Source organism: Equus quagga, chromosome 3 (assembly GCF_021613505.1).
Source record: "Equus quagga isolate Etosha38 chromosome 3, UCLA_HA_Equagga_1.0, whole genome shotgun sequence".
NCBI classification, from domain to species: Eukaryota; Metazoa; Chordata; class Mammalia; order Perissodactyla; family Equidae; genus Equus; species Equus quagga.
This window is the reverse complement of record NC_060269.1, coordinates 5,177,608-5,195,741: the sequence shown is the minus strand read 5'-3', so window position 1 is coordinate 5,195,741 and position 18,134 is coordinate 5,177,608. Positions and strand designations below refer to the sequence as shown.

At 39.0% G+C, this 18,134-nt stretch overlaps 1 protein-coding gene across 1 annotated transcript in view; it reads left to right on the top strand.

The window, feature by feature from the left end:
* The window catches only part of ELOVL6 (ELOVL fatty acid elongase 6), a 132,462-nt gene that overhangs the window by 67,543 nt on the left and 46,785 nt on the right, over nucleotides 1-18,134 (top strand). The window lies entirely within an intron of this gene.

The following is an 18,134-nucleotide window of genomic DNA, read 5'->3' as shown; positions in this document are numbered from 1 at the left end:
ATCTGTCTTAAGACCCTGCATAGTGCTTCATGATCTTCTGTCCGTGGACTGACTTAATTCCCAAGAGGTGGGATCAGAAACTCTCAAGTTCTGGAATTCCTGAGTCACTTCGATTTATCATTATAATTATCCCCTGAATAAGATTTTGGTTACTTATACAAATTAATAAACTTTCTTTACCATAGTCTAGAGACCTTCATGCTCATGCTTCCTGAATGATATTTTCGGCTGTACAAACTTAGCTCTATTGACACAAAAAGTTACTGAAAGAAGCAGAAACGGTAATGCTCAGATACACTCCTCTAGACACATGCTCAAAGGATCTCAGTATACTGAATTTTCCAAAGACAAAATTGACAGAATCCGGTAAGTTTAGGCATTGGAGGTAGTTCTTGCCCTGGCGATTTCTCTTTGCCTTACACGCTTTTTCCGAGAGTGGTCCACTCCTTCACTTCCTTCAAGACTTTTGCTCAATTCACTCTCTTGATGTGCCTGCCCTGACCATGCTACTCTAAATTGGCCTCTGTCCCTCGCTCCCCACCTCGTTTTCCCTTTACACGGCTTTGCTGTTTCTCCTTTCCGTAGTATTTATAATCTTCTAACATCCATGTTATTATTTAGTTCTTAGTTGTTGTCTGTCTCCAGACTTGTGGAACTTCCTTGGGAGCAGCCTTTTTTGCCTCTTGTTCACTGATGTATTCCCAAGAGCCTAGAACCGTGCTCAGCACACAGTAGGTGCTTAATTAATACTTCCTGAGTGAATAATCAGGAGTTTCAACTGCAGTTGGAAAAGAATATAGAAAATTTACTTGTCTATGTGGCTATTTGTACTCTCAAAATGTGTAACTTTCCTCCCTTAGGACAGCTATGGGGACTAGACATAAGCTTTCAGTTAATATGTGACATATAAATTTCACTGACTATATGACACAAATAGCTGGATTCAGTCCATTTAGCCCCTAAAATTCATCAATTTAAAGAGATAAAAGAATCATTAATTCAGTGTCTTTTAGGTACAACCCCCGCTTTTGTTTTGTCACGTATGGTGATGGATGAGAATTCCTGACTACAATGCCCGGGTACAGTCAGGCAAGGCTGCCTTTGCCCATGGTCATACCCGTGCTGTATTGTTAATGAGCACGTTATAGACTGAGATGCCTCTCGATGGACCTAGCCAAAGAGTTTGCAACTGGGAGAAAGATGTACTCTAAAAAAAGAGATTAGATTTTCGGCATCACATGCCACTCTTGAGATTAAGCTTTCCCTATTGGAGCCCCTTCACGCTGAGAACTGCCTGCAGATGTCTACCCCTTGGCTGCTGGGTGAGGTGAGCTCTTGCTGTCCACTCCTCTGCTCCAGGCAGCCAGTAGTTGTCAAATGAGGATATTGACGAGAAGAGCAACCTCCCAAAGCCTTTCATAATTTCAGCCCCTTTCTTTGTGCATAGGTTCCCCTGGAAGTGCCCCCTTCCTGTAAAGATTGAAGGAAAATCAAGGCGAAAGGCAGGAGTAGAAGTTGAAAACCCATTATCTAAGATCACCAGCTGTTGTCTGCCCAAAGCGAAAGGTGCCCTTCAAGTCAAATAGCTGGTGAATATTTGCTTCTGATCAGTTAGGGTCCCCCAGCGCCAGGTGTGTGGGATGGAAGGAAGATTCTTGGTCAGTAGCTGGTTTGGGATAATCAGATGGTGTCATATCTGTATCCTGCAGATACGCTTTGAATGTCTGTTGACATCAAAGAAATGATGCCAGTTTGACAAATCTGGGTTGGATCAGACCTTCCCCTTGTGGCCAGGCTTGCCGTTCACCACTCGCCTCCGAGGCAGAGCAGCGACCTCGCCATGGAGACTGTTGTCTCTACTCACGTGGCTGCCTGGCCAGCCTGATCTCATCTCCGACTAGCTGCAATAAACATTTTTGATTGTAAAAATACTGTAAGTTGTGAAAAGAATGAGCAGTGTACAACATTAAAGTCATAACATTCCATGGGCCTTTTAACAGCAACATAAATCAGCCGAATGGTTAAGTTTAATTCCTTTCTTTACTGCCACCCTAGTAATTAAATGACTATAAAAGGGACATTTTTTTTCCTTGCACCATAAATGGGTTAGGAAAAAAAGAATGTCTACACATAACATTTTTTTGTTTTCATTTTATTTTAGAAATAGCTAATTTTGATGGCTTATTTATAGCCATTTTTTAATTGTGACTATTCTTAAACACACTGCTTTTAGGGGGACCTGTACCTTTCGGCTCAGTTCAAGGGTGCCCTGCGTGTGCCATCTAAGAAATTTATGTTCTGTGTCCTGTCTAGGAATTTTTATAAGAATAAAGTGTTCAGATTATTTGTTTCACAATGTTACTTCTCCCCGTATTCAAGCTGTGATATCAAAATGACTTGTTTTCATAAAAGCTCTTGTTTACTTGTGAATTTGGATTGTGCTATTTTACTTGTTTACTGCTTTTTAGAGTTCTCACAAAAGGGCAACATCAAATTCTTAAGAGTTCTGGGATCATGCATACCTTTAAAATGAGTAAACAGGATTTGAAATGCCTTTGGCCATAAAGACCCAACTAGCCTGATTTTGCGTTTGATTCTATTCTTAGTATGTCTATTTTTTTCTGATAATAAGCAATTGCATTATCTACCATGTATTGAGTACTTAGAATGTGTCAGATGCTGCCAGGTTTGGTATTTTGATGATTTACCACAAGCCTGAGAAGTAGGTGTTATTTTCCCAGGTTTTTTTGTTGAGGAAACTGAGGCTGATGAAATGTCAAGTAGTTTACTCAAGATCATAGAGCCACTGTGACAACCAGGATCGAAACCCAGGTCTTTGTGACTCCAGTAGGCATGCTGGTGGGTGACTGCCAAAGTAACTCCCGATAAGACATATGCAGAAGTACAGGGAGTGAAATTTGGGTAATTTTATATAACACTTATGTAGCCACCACCAAAACACTTGTGTGTTGGTTAGCATTTTGTACTTTTAAAAATAAAAACTTTTTAAAAATTTTATTTTATTATATAAGATTTTCATTTTTCATTATTAAACGAGTAGAAAAAAAATTTCAGTACATAAAAGTAAATTGGAGAAAAGAAGCATGCATAATCCTGCCACCCAGTAGTAACTACTATAAATTTGGGGTGGGGGTATTTCTTCTTCTAATTTGTAATTATACTACATCCTGCTTTTGTTCTCCCCATTGATTAAAATCATATACACTTTACATAAGTCTAATGGCTTGATAATAAGAGTCTTTGGATTGGATTCACCAGAGTTCATCCCTGACCCTACTTTTTCCTGGGGTGATGTGTTGATTATCTTGCCTTTACCATGTGTAAGATTGTTTGCTTCAGACAGATTCCTCAAAGTGGAATTGCAGGATTAAAAGGTATGCATGTTTTAAAGTCCTTGATAAATTGTTTTTCCAAGAGATCTATCATTTTACCTTCCCACCAGCAAAAATATGACATGCGCCTCCTCACCTGAATCAGGTGTCGTTGCTTGTTTTGTCTATTGATAGGCATCAAAGGTACCTTAGAGTTTTCTTTAATTGTTAATGATCCTGATCAAACTATACATGTTTTACTTAGAAGTGTGATATTATGATGTTGTTGTCATTATTTTGATTTCAGATTAAGCTTGGTCCTTCACAGAATCTGTCTAGAAATGTATCAGTGAATAACAGAGATTTTGTTGATTACAGATGAGGGGACAGTTACCAGGTGAAAAGTGATGCTGTCACACCAGTCTCAATTTATACCTGTCTCTTCTGTCTTTTGCTTACTTTATGCAAACAGTTACATTGAGAAGGCAATACATTGGTCTCTGGCCCAGAAGAGCTAAAGAAATTGGATGGTGCTTTTCCAACATTCCTGAGCAGTACTGCAACAGTATGCTACTCCAGGAGCAGCATGCCCCGGTACAAACATAATCATATTTCCAAGGAGAGGTTAAAAAGAAAAGCCAGTAGAATTGAATTCGGATTCATTTGTAGGATTCTTTCAGCTTCCGAGGAAAAGCCAAGCTATAATAAAATATAATTTTTACCGTTTAGACTGAGAATCAGGTGTATCTGAGGCATAGATTCATAGATGACTTGAGCACTGGTTATCCTATTTATCTTCCAGTTATATATTTTTTCTTTTTCTTTAAAGTATTTCCAAAATATAAGATTTTTTAAATATCCAATATAGCATTCATCCATTCATATGTCAAGCCCACTTAAGGCCAGCACTGTGGGGTAAGGCCTTGGGCATACAAAGTTGAGTAACACACAGTTCCTTACCTTCAGGATTACAGACCTATAAACTTATGAGTGAACAGTAAAGAGATAAGTGCTAAAATAGGTATGCAAAAGGAATATAGACAGCACAGAGGTGACGGAGGAAGGGGGAGTCAATTTGACCTTGAAGCAGTCAGGGACTGTTATTCACAGAGATCAAGAAGATGACAAGGATCAGTGGGAAGGGCATGCAAGGTAGGGAGAATGGCACGTTTAAAGGCGAGGTGAGACAAAGGGGTGTGATGTCTCTTGAAAATCACAATATGGCTGTAGCATAGGATGTGGCTGTAGCATTGGATGTTCCAGGGGGAGTTAGAAGACACAAGTCCAGAGTCGACAGAGGTAAAATTCTTTGAATCGTCTAAAAACATTTGGACATAGTCTGAGGGACAATGTCATATCTGTTAAAATTTCTATAGAGCCCATAACCCAGCTTATGACATTCCTATTTAAATAAACAAAGTAGTTGGAAAATATGAAGTACTTGTCTTTGTATGACTTAATATTTACATTTCCTTGTATATAGTCTTGTCGATGTGTCCTCAACAATTTTTCAATACTAGATTGTAGGATCCAAAAGCACAGGAACATTGCATGTCCTTTTGGACAGCCAGAACTACAGAATAAATCAGTCTAAGTGCGAAGACCCAAAGGCAGAAAATTTTGTAATATGCCAAAGATCTTTAGTACGCCCTTCCATTCCGTGATCAAGGGAATACAGCCAGCAGCATGCCAATAAATTGGCAAATGTCAGATTGGAAAAGGAACAGTCAGCTTCTAGCACGCAGTGAATTTGGGGGAAGTACTCTCTGGAGACTTGGACCTCTTAAGCAAGGGCACTGTTTGTCAGTTTATCTTCTTCAAGTTCTTTGTCTCTATTAAAATCAGTAGCCTTATGAGGCCGGCCCAGTGGTGTAGTGGTTAAGTTTGCACACTCTGCTTAGCAGCCTGGGGTTTGCAGGTTCAGATCCCTGGCACAGACCTACACACCGTTCATCAAGCCATGCTGTGGTGGCCCCCCCACATACAAAATAGAGGAAGATTGGAACAGATGTTAGCTCAGGGCCAATCTTCCTTACAAAAAAAAAAAAATCAGTAGCCTTATGAATATGACTTAAAGAAAGGAATGTGCTCTTGGAGAAAAAGTGAATTTCAAAGTATGTGATTATTAACATTTGTGAATGTCAGAAAGAGCTGTAGAGTGTGAGAGGGAGCTGGGAAAAGTGATGATTTAAAAAACCACTATTGTTGAAAGGACCAAAGAATACAATGTCGTGGTTAGGACCACAGGGTCTGACACTTGAGTGCCTAGATCTAAACGCCAGCACTGGGACTTCAAGCTGTGGGTTCTTGTACAAGTTACTTAATATTGTTCCTTAGTTTCTTTGTCTGAAAAATAGGGGTGATGGTGGGTTCTTTGAAACATAAATGAGACATTATATGTATCAAGTGCTTGGAACACTAAGCACAGTGCCTGGAATATAGTAAGTTCTCCCTTTAAAAAGTTATTATTACTTTGACCCAGTTGAAACACGTTCTATTTGAGTGGTCTGGAGCAATGCACAGTTGCGCATTCGAAGCCAGCCATCAACTGCGTGTCCTGTACCAGAGATTTATGTGGAGAGTTGCAACCTGTGAATGTTCAATAAATGCTTTTAAATGTTGTTGTAGCACTTAGGCATCTAGAATTTCTCAAATTGTTTCAAAAATGGTTTAGACTAAAGGACACATCTTGAGTAAACACATGGCACTCCTTTATTTTTTTCCTTATTTTTTTTCTTTCGGGTGGGAAACCTTTCTGTAAGCATAGCTAAGTAAAGAATATTCTTACAGTCAAATCTTGTTGTGTAGTAAATCAGTCTTGACAAACAAGAAAAGTGGGAAAGAGAATAGCATAAGCAAAGGCTCAGGTTGGCTGTACAGTGATTGCTGTCTGTTGACACAGCGCGTGCCTGCCAGCATGAGTAATCTGAAGGACACGTTCCCTCTAGACCACATTCCCAAGGGAAATGCTTTGGAGAATATGGGAAAACACATTAACCTTCTGGCTTTCAAAGAAACCATGAGTCCGATACACACTCTTCTCTCCCTAAGCAGTTTTTCTTCCTTCTGAAGCTGTCTGATTGAAGAAAAGGATGCTATGGAAATTGTTATTTTGAGAATCTCTTTTCTCAAAACCCGTGCTTGATAAACCCCCGGTGTACCTTAGTCACGGCCCAGGATTTACCTGATGCTCAAGTAAAGAAGAAATTATTCTTGTCTCACCACTTAGTAAGAAAAAGAAAACTTTCAAAAATAAAATAAATTCCCCTTTCACTCTCTGAAGAAATGGGAGCTATGCACATAATTTCCATGTTTTCTGATAGATCTTGAGCTTTGCCCTTTAAACACTTTTCCCCAAAAGATCTTTTTATCATTTTTCCTAGTTTTGAATCTGTGAGTGAAAAAAAAAGAAGCAAAGCGAAAGTCTTTGTGGGAAACGATGTAAACAGATACTAAGATGAAAGCCTCCCAAACTGGCTCGGACACTTTCTGGCAGGTTTGACTCTGGTTCTCCTATAGAAACTGATGACATGCACATTACAGAGAGCAACTTCCTGGTCAACTCACTCAGCTTTGTACACAATCGTCAGAGGAGAATCAGTGTCTCCCAACGTGGTGAAATGTAGGTGAGCAAAGGCCTGGGAGTAGCTAATAAAAATAATCACTAATTTGTTCTAAGATTCTGATTTTGTTCATTACACTTGACATACTTTATTATATGATACACATATTTTCCTCATCTACTTCTGAGACATAAAATAGTGCTATTTCTACTCTTAATTTTTTTAAAGTTTATGTCATAGAAACCTTCATTGTTATCACATTGTCCTATTTTAATGACTTGGAAGAGACTGGGTAAGAACATTTAAGATCTATATAATCCTTCTAAGTTCTGATAGTCTGATGTCTTTTTACAGCATTGCCCCTTCTGGGGCTAAGTTAAGATTGGGTATCATGGAATTGTCTTTTAGGATTGGTTAGTAAAAGGATGACTGGAAATTACTGGAATTCTACTTCAAGAAGAATTTAAGCTCTGTGTGCAGGGTGGGGGATGTCTCGGCAGTGATACCCTTCGTGTCAAGTTATTCCTTCTCTTGTCCGGAGAGAGATTGTACAGTGCAGCCCTGCATAACCTTCGTGGCAAAGGAATCATTGTGACAGACAGACAGTCTGTAAGAATTGATCGTTCCAGGCTTCACCACACAGCTGGCCAATGTTTGCACTGGAGGTAGGAGTGAACCTAATTCTAGAATAGTGAAGGGAAAAATTGGCCCAAATTGGTTGTTTTGTCTTGTTTTCAATTTTGAGTTTAACTACTGATTTGGAACGAGAAGCTTCCTCTGTTGGCTCTGTGCTTGGAATCAGTTTGAAGCAATTCAGTCTGAGCGTATCTGAGGCATAAGTGACATCATCATCCCAACCAGTGAACACGTGTTTTGAAACTGTATCACATTTCAGTGTGCACGTTCTTGAGTTTTCTGATTTCTCTTTTCTTAACCTCTTTCTTTCTATTTCTCCTGTCCAGGGTTGCTTAACCCTGGCGCTCTTGACTTTTGGGGCCAGATCATTCTCTGTTGTGGAGAGCTGTGCTGTACAGCATCCAGGGCCTCGACACACTATATGCCAGTAGCCAACTCCCCTCCAGTGTAAAACCCAAAAATGCCTCCAGACGTCGCCAGATGTCCTCCTAGGGGCGAAATCGTCACCGCCACTGAAAACCACTGCTGCAGATGAAAAGCAAAGAGCTCCACAGATTGAGGCTTGGGAGCCCTCCAAAGCAGAAAGACTGGCGAGATGAGGAGGGAACCAGCAAAGGAGCATGAAAAAAGAGCAGATAGTGAAGTTGGGAGAAGAAATAAGGGAAAATAGTGTCCCAGAAACCAAATGAAGAAAGTGTTGCAGAAAAGAGGGAGTTACATAATCTGTGTCAAATGCTGCTGCTCCTTAGGCCACCTGTGAGATGAAGACTCATTCTTTATGGATTTAACTCTAAGAGTGGTGAAGTATAAAACAACTGGATTGCTACAAATAGGAAAAGGTACTTAAGTAGCCTGTAACATATACTTTAAGATTGAAATTCAGAGGATGGGCACAATCCAAATAATCTTTGTTGTTGCAAAAGAGTATAAAATAGCAACTTATAACTTGTGACAGTCGGGATAAATTGAATACATGTTAGTCATTTCTAATACACTGTATATTTTACTAGAAACTGTAAGCTTTGGTGCCAAGTCCATGTAAGGTATTTGTTAAGTCAAATGTTACTAATAAGAGTTCAAGTACTGATATTTGTGAGTTTATATTTTGAGTGGCTTCAGGACAATCCATTGAGTGTGACTCTCAGCCCTTTGCATTCTAAAATGCTTCCTTGAGGTGGAAGGAAGAGGCTGCTTTTGGACTAGCAAACTGAGAAGAGAGGAGAAAGGTTTGCCATCTGTAGGGCCTTCCTCCATGTGTTGTACAGAAAAACATCTTTAGACTTTACTATTGTTCAGGTTAAACCATCTGGTGAAATGACCAATAGTTGCCCGGAGATGCCCATGTCTTAATCCCTGGCATTTGTGAATATGTTACCTTACATAGCACAAGAGGCTTTGCAGATGTCATTAGGTTACAGAATTTGAGATGAGATTATCCTGCAATATGTGGATGGGTCCAATCTAATCACATGGGTCCTTAAAATTGGAGAATTTTTCTGGGCTGCAGTCCTGGATTACCCCTTGGCCCCCATGTAATCACAAGAGTCCTTAAGAGGGAGGCAAGAGGATCTGAGTCAGAGAAGGTGATGCGATAACAAAAGCAGGTTAGAGAAGGCAATGGAATCATGGAAACGGAGGTTGGAGTCATGCATTTTGAATATGGAAAAAGAGGCCACGAGCCAGAGAATGCAGGCAGCCTGCAGGTGCTGGAAAAGGCAAGGGAACATATTTTCCCTAGAACCTCTAGAAGGAATGAAGCCCTAGGAACACCATGATTTTAGTCCCGTAAGACTCATTTCAGACTTCTGACCTCGAGAACTACAAGAGGATAAATTCATGTCGTAAGCCACTAAGTTGGTGGGAATTTGTTACAGCAGCCAGTAGGAAAGTAATACAATCTGTTTCATAAGGCAAGTTATCCTCATTACCTGAGTTCTCAAAGCTGGCATCTGCGGGCCTTGTCTTCTTATGTCGCTGAATGAGCATTCAGATTTTGAAGGAGCAATGTGCATGCCCTAATCAAAATCTTGCCACGTCATTATTTTCAAGAGCAAAACAAAATTGATAATCCTTTCCTGGGTAAATGGGTGGTAACTGATGGGTGAAGACTGCCATCCTCACTACCTTGCTAATAATGTTTTTCTTCTTGTCATTGCCAGATTTCACTCAGGCTTAATTTCTTATGTAAATTTTATTTTGGTGACAAAACAGTGTCCATGACCTATACCATGAGATAATCTTCATCATTGCTGAGCTATTTCCTCCCTAATCCAGAAATTAGCATCTGGGGCATATTTCCTCATTGCTTATCCAACTCCGTTACAAACTTTATAACCGGGGAAAAGTTCATGCAGCAGTATATTTAATCACCCAGTAGTTAACGTGGAAACATATAATTTTTTCCTTGATAGTATTTTCTGGGTTCTTTGACAGTTGTCTGAAGCAGTGAGTATAGATTAAAACTCTTAGTAAATACAAGGATGGATTAGACTGCAACAGACAGCTATCGTCTCCAGTCCCAACATTTAGCCCGTGAGTGTAGAGAAAGTGCTACAGATTTAGATATGTTTATGCTTGTTGACATGGTTTTCTGTGCAGCTGTCATTTTGGTCTAAATCTGGGAAAATTCTTTGTCTGAATTGGACTTAATCTTGTAAACCTGAAATCCGGTTTCCATTCCATTGTGAATAATCATAAGCTTTTTATAGTGTTTTTTCACTTCTGGCTTTAGTCTCCAGTTCTCAGATAAATCTTTTATCTACAGAACATTCAGAGCTTCTTCAGGATGAAGACAGGCAGGAAAAAGATTGTCATATTGACTCTTAATTTTTATTTTTATATAATTTTTAATATTGTATGAAATTTTTATTATGTATTTCTATGGTCAGCAAGCCATTAGAGTGGATGACAAGATTTTCTTTCTAAAGCTTGCAGCCTTGACACAAGCCTGTAGTTATATGTCATACAACTTCTATTCCAATAAAATTTCATATTCAGGAAAAAATAGCACTAATACCTCACTTATATTACATACTAGATTTTAAGAGTGTAAGATGTAAAGTTTAACCTGGTGGCAGGGAAGTCACTCAGCTGCTCTTATTTAATAGGAGCCTTTTCCGAATTATAGTATGCCTTCCATATTATCATTATTATTGTGTTTTAAAATAATGTCAACCAGTGAGCATTTCTTCATTGGAAATTCAGATGAAAGCTTTCTCTTTCTTAGAACAAAGGGCATTTCTTTAAGGGGATTAGCACAATGAAAGTGACCTGCTGCTGAGACCACGCTCTGAATTCCGTTTCTGCACACTGCTGCTCCTCTTGAGGACTTGCTGTTTTTGAAATGGCCACTCGAGTTTAATGTCTTACCATGACTAGTATGAGCAGCTGATGTATTATATAAGGGAGTTCCTTGGAAATTCTGACTTGAAGCGACAATCTGTCCTGGAGAATCAAGATGAGAATGTTGAGAGCAGTGCTCTCAAACAAAACAGATTATAAATTATTTTGTCAATGCCGAGCTCATTATTAGTTTGCTCTGAGATGGGAGGAGATTTGTCTACTAAGACCATGGATACGTTTTTGGCTAAATTTTTATTCAGAGGTGGTGGTGAGAGTTCCGCTTTCTAAGGAGATGGCAAACAGTCACTTTCATCAAAGAATAAGTTTTAATTCCTTCTTTGATTTAGTATCCCCTAAAATCTTTGATTCTAACTTTGAAATTGATTCTTCCTGATCAGTTTTATTAAACCATGTCTTCTAAAACAAAGAAAAAATGTTCTTGCCTGTCTCTAAGATGCAATACTTTAGAATTAAAATTGACATTTAGTCTACATGACAATTCAGGGCACTGAACCAAACATCAGCATTACTGAAATAGGCCATGATGAGCCTAGCAACTTGCTGTCCTTTTCTCAGAACAGGAAGATATTCATTCTCAAATGAATGAAGCTTAAAGATGGTCCCATCTGATGATTCCTGTGAAGAGCAGCAATTCATTAAAGTTCCTTCGGTTCACACACATGCACTCATGCAACTCCAGATGCTGGCAGTGTGGGCTGGGGGGATGTGCCAGAGTGGACCAACTTAGAGATCTGGAATCACACTTGAGCCACACCTCCTTGCTAGAATAGAAATAATTAAACCCAAGTTTCTCTGAAGACATATCTTTTTTAATTCTGCCCCCTCCTGGCTCAGAGATCTTCAGTTCTCTCTGTGGACGAAACCAGCATTCTCCATCTGTCTTTTTGGGGGTCACCAGTGGTGCACCTCTTCCACCTTCTCTAGCCCAAGGCACAAAATGGTATATGCATGAGTGAATCTATTCTTATTTACTTAAAAAGATAAAAGAAGGAAAGGAAAAATTAAGCCACAAATCCCAGTACTGTACTTTATTTATTAGTAGTAACACTCCCAACTCAGCTATAGCTTTTAGAGCTCCACACAATCTGACTTGAACCTGTGTTTCCAAAGGGACTTTCTGCCGTCCCCACCCTGAAGCGTCAGGTCAATTCACTCCTGACATAGCTCGGACCTGATGCCGCTCTTCCATCTGCAGTTCTCGCTTGCCTCTGTCCATTCAGCCGAGGCCGTAAGAGACCAGCTCAAAGCCCGCCTTCCACAGAGCATTTTTCAAGACGATAATATCTCCTTCCTCAGGATTTTTATCCAACGTTATTATCTATACCACATTTTTTTTTCTAACTAGATTAGCAGAGTCAGAATTTACTCTTAATTAGAGATGGGTTTGTTACTATTTTTTCATTCAATGGCATACTAACCACACTGCAAAAGAAAATGAAAACAATAAAAGTTCATTAAATTTTGAATGGATGGATGGATGTCTGCATTTTTCATCAGCAACTGAAAATATCTAAGGAAAGAAAGGTAATTAATTGGTATCTTGCCAATTTAAGTATTGGAGAGATGGCATTTTTTTTATGGGGCTCTGTGTGTGTGTGTGTTTTTAACATTTTGAAAGTATTTTCTCCCCAAAGATCCTGTTTCCAATTGTAAAAAGAAAGCCAACAAGAAAATAGAATTCATCAAGATTTTTGAAAAGGTAGCAAGGGGGAAAAAAAGAAATGTTGACAGATATGTACAAGGAATTTTCTCTGCCAGCTCTGTTCTTAAAGGAGGGTACTCTCCTGGAAAGGGGTGTGGCACAAGGTTATTGAACCCATTGTGCTAAACACACCTCTACTTTGATCATGGCCTACTTCAACAACCAGAAAACTGAATTACAAAAGAATAGTTTTCTCGCCTTTTTTTAAAAAAAAAATAAATACGGAGAACCTGTGATCTTTAAATTAGCGTCTGAGGGAAAAGCAAAATGAGAAGCAGAGGTGTTTGCAACTCAAAGCAGCTCAGAAATCACACGTTATTTGATTTCCTGTGTCAAATGTAAGAGATTTGAATAACACCCTTTTCTTTAGTTCTACCTTTGTCTTGCAATTATAAAGTCACTATTCATTTGTATTAATTATGGACATAGTTCCATTATTACTCAAAAAGTTATTCTTTATCAGAATTTCTGGGCACAGAGTTAGTTCTCAGTTATAATTTACCTGCCAATAAAAGACTGCTCAAAAATTTCCTTTTTTTTTTTTTTTGGTGAGGAAGATTCACTCTGAGCTAACATCTGTTGCCAATCTTCAAGTTTGGTTTCTTTTTTTGTATGTGGGTCACTGCCATAGCATGGCTTGATGAGGGGTGTATGTTCACTCCTGGGATCCAAACCCCTCAAAACTGGGCCACTGAAGCTGAGTGTGCTGGGCTTAACCACCACGCTGCCCTGCCCTGCCCCGTTATTTTTTATTTTGAAAAATACCTCTGTGAAGTCTTAGGGGAATTCTCAAGAATGTGACACAATCCTGTCCTGGCTAGAACTGCAAAGCACAACTTCAGGATCACAAAAACCTGCCTCTATATTCTTACAAATTATAACCACCGTAGACAGCCACTGAATGTCTTGTTGGCAGAAACGCAGTGTATTTCCTTCAGTCTTTGGGTCTCCAGTTTATATGTGGCTTAAAGATACTTTCAGAACCTTGACTGGAATCAGCAACTGAACTAAAGGAGAAATCTCAAGAGATGTGGCCTCACCAGTTAGCATTCTTTCTCAGCTTCAAACTCTTCAACTTAGAACATGAAAACTTTCTGTACACTGGGTAGATATCAGTCGAAGCCAGAGACGCCTTTAGGTCCCCTTTTCTTTCCTTTCTTTTCTCCCTTGCAGCTTAACTGTCACTTTCACAGCTGTCTTACTCAGTGCAGTCGCCATAAAGACAAGGTCTCTTAGAGATAACGGAGCTCAGGCTATCTCTCTCCCCAAGGTGTTCATTACCAATTAAGCTATGTTGAAATGCTGCCCACGTGAAAGTTTTGCCATTCTTAAACTTGTTGTGATTCCCGAAGGGGTACAAATCAGCTGGTAGAGATGTTTTGTTTTAAATTGAGGTCACGTTTGTTTATAACATTATATAAATTTCAGGTGTACACCATTCTATTTTGACTTTTGTGTAGACTTCGTCGTGTTCACCACCAAAAGTCTAGTTTCCATCTGCCACCATACATATGTGCCCTCGCTCCCCTTTTGCACTTCCCCTCCCCACCCCTCCCCTCTGGTAACCGCCAATCTGTCCTCTGTGTCTATGTATTTATCTGCCATATTTGAGTGAAATCATATGGTATTTGGCTTTCTCCATCTGACTTAGTCTGCTTAGCGGAGTACCCTCAAGTTTCATCCCTGGTGTCACAAATGGCCAGATTCTTCTTTTTTTATGGCTGAGTAGTAGTCCATTGATATGAGTGTTAAGGAAACTCAGGCTAATTACCATTTTTGGTGGAATCGCAGGAGTTGGAAAAAAAAAAAGCATTTGAATATATACACACTTTTTGAGAAATGTTATTAGATAGAACAATAAATACAAATCCTAAGCAGTTACTCTGGTAAGAACAGCAAAAACATCCACTGGGAATGTTTTGGAACTAGAAAGCATGATAGAGAATTACAGCTCCATAAGGATAAAGGATAAAGCCATTATTTGTTTTTATTAATTATGGGCTAATTTCCATTGTTCTCATTGATGGCAGAAATGGAAGGGGGATAAGAGGTAAACACAAGTGTGACAAGCTCAAAGCATATCAGTATTTCATTTGGGTGATCTTTATTTGGTTGGTTACCTCGTAATTATAGCTACAGGTTCACAGTCCTTCAAGGTATTTATTAAGCACTTAGAGTTAAGGATTGTGCTATATGATGTGCATTTAAGATTTATCAAACAAGAAGAGGCCATACCATCTCGAAATTACTAGTTATCTGGTAATAAAACAATGCAGTGTTATCATTATACCAGCTATGGAAGCTTGCGAGAGTATGAGGTATTATTGGATTACCATTGGAGCGTTAGGGAAGCCGTCTATTCACATTAAATACTAAGGGGACTACACCAAGTTCTTATTGCTCTTGACCATGACCTTGCCAAAGAGATGCCAGAACAGAAAGGCCATTTTAATCCACTTAAATTCCCCAGTTTGCTAAAGAGAATCTTTTCTTCTTCTAAGCAAAATGGGAAGATCATAACACATTCAACTATAAATGATAAACTTTGATTACTTAGTTGAAGAGGTAAGAGTTAATGCTTTCTTCGATGACTCCCTTTTATAGAAGAAGCCTAAGCTTAATTCTAAGTTAACCCAAAGCATTATTCAAATTTCATCTCAGTAGAAGGTTTGCATAGAATACAACAAGCAACTTATTTTTATTATAGCGTTTATACTTAAACAAGTATCAATTTCCATTATTGACTGCCTGTGACCCAATTATGGCCTAGACAGTTAATTTATGTTTTCCTACCTGCTTGATCACAGCCATGACAATTTTTGGTAATTTTGACAATGTGCAGTATGTAGCTATGTGACCATGAGCAACTAATGTCATCAGCAGCCGCCGCGCCCCCACCCACCCCCCGACATTCCCTCTTCTGTAGAACAAGAAAATTGGGCTCCATCTATAAGGTCTCTTGCAGTTCTCAAGTTCTTCGTGTCCATATTGATTGACTTGGTTGACGTAGCTGTGGAATTGAAGGTTTGTAAAGAGATCTTAAGAAAACATGTGGAAAAGAGAATGGTTCCTGCTAGGAAGTTAGCAGTGCATTAGGACTAATTCTCATAACTGAGGAAATTAGAGAAAAAAATACAGAGGGAGGATTTTTATTCTTTTCTTGGTTCTTCGAGGTACGTTATTTTTCCCTTAATGGCTAAAATGATAAGGTCATATAAAAACATCCATTTAACTTGGTCCATAATTGCAAGTAATACAATTAATCTAACCATAACCAAAAATCTGAATTAGATTGAATGAGCAAGAAAAAGAATGATGAATAATTTTAAGGAGAAGTTTTCCGTGGCACATAGAGTTCCTTTGTATTCTCCAGGAGGTGAAGAAGGTGTGGATCAAAGTGTCCCACCCCAGAAAGTGTCACAGCTGAAACGTGAAGGCCTGGAGATCCCTCTAGTTCAACAGTGTGCTCTTGAGTTACACAAGAACTATGCAATTCGGTAGGAGGGCTGAAGGAATTCTCATATGCTTATAAGATTACACATCAGGTGCACCCTTTTTTCTCCCGAAAGTTTACCACAGGAAAACGGGGAAATCTGAGGCTTCTCAAACTCTAAGCCTGGTTGCTTATCCATAAAATGAAGATAATGCTTTGCCTACTTCAGAGGTGAATAGGAGGATTAGAGGAGAAAGCTCGTTAGCCCTACTTCCACCCACTGGAATCACTTCCTAAATCATACCGAATATTGTCGCTTACCACTACCTTTATAATTTAGAAAAGAATATATACTACTTCATATTACTACTGCCGACATTAACTTGACAGACTTTTGTTTTTCTTTAGTGAATGCTTGCTGACATGAGTGTAAATGCAGATAGTGATTCTGACTCAAAGTAACTTAACGCCATACGCTCGCAAAACACAAAAGAGAAGTAAGGCAATATATATGGTTATGGCCAAAAGTACTTTCTTCTTGAAGTGTTCAATAGTTACTTTCCATAAAATTGTCTCACTTTTCCAGTTCTCTTTGAAGTATAGAAATAGTCTGTTTCTTTCTGGAGGAAGAAAGTGGATCATATGTTTTTCTGAATGTTTTCTTCTTTACTTATTAATATATTGCTGGGAAGGTACAACTGTTCATTCACTGAGTTACTGTTTGCTGAGCACCTATGTACACAGGGGTATAATTCTTTCTCCCTATCAGAAAATTTGATGTGACAAGACCACGATCATTCAACAAGTATTTATTAAGCATTTAACTGTGTGCCAGCTCTTGTGTTTAAGGAGGAGTTTGCAAACCTCAGTGGAAGTGGTTTATTCCACCCTTATTTATGGGTTGATTTCTGGAATCACTGCTTTATTGGTGGTGTTCGCCAAGCAGGTCTTTTGCATTCACTGAAGTAGGAGTGTGGCTTGTGTAAATAATAAGATCCCTTGTGAGTCAGCAAGCCATGTCAGAAGTCAGAGGAAAAAATATGAAGCATTCTACAAACATGCCCTTTAGGTTAATGCATTTTGCTTTTTGTATTGTCTTATAACTTTTCAACCCTTTCCCTTTTAATCTAATTGAATGAGGAATGCCCATTTTAAGAGACACGTTGCTTTTTTAGGAAGTATGCTCAGATGTTTAAGTTATTACAAGGCCTCTGACACTTTCTGTTGAATCATAGTTCTATACAAGCTTGTTGTTCTTGCTCTCGTTGGCACTATCAGTACTACTGTTCACTTCTCCTTGGTACAGTGGTAAACCAGCATGACCTAGAGATTGCTTACACATTTCCAACTAAGCCTGACAACCAAAAAGAGAAAGAGAATAATGAGCCTCTGTGTTCCATCATGCCTTTTGTTAATCTTGTTTCATCTTTCCGCCCTTAATATTGCTTTGGCTTTGTTTGTTTCCTGGGATACTGTAAAGCAAATCCAAGACATGTAATTTCACCTGTAAATATTAACTGATAAGTACTTTTAAAATTGTGACTAATGGGGCTGGCCCCGTGGTCGAGTGGTTAAGTTTGCGCGCTCCGCTGCAGGCGGCCCAGTGTTTCGTTGGTTCGAATCCTGGGCGCGGACATGGCACTGCTCATCAGACCACGCTGAGGCAGCGTCCCACATGCCACAACCAGAAGAACCCACAACGAAGAGTGCACAACTATGTACCGGGGGGCTTTGGGGAGAAAAGGGAAAAAAATTAAAAAAATCTTTAAAAAAAAAAAAAAATTGTGACTAATAACTTTCTGATCTTATTAAAAATGTCCTTTTACAATTGGTTCATTCAAATAAGGACCGAAAAAAGTTCTACATATTATATTTGATTGCTATATCCCTCAAGTGGCTTTTTAATCTAGAACAGTCTCAGATGTTGATTCAATACTACCGACCTGTTGAAGAAATAAGTTCATGTGTCCTACAGAAGGACCCACAGTTTGAATTTATCCTCTATATTTCCTATAAACAGGTAATAAAATCAGATTTTGCTTAGATTCAAGTTCAAGGTTTTAGGCAAGTACACTTAGATAGTTCTGTGTTCTTCCCTTTGCCTT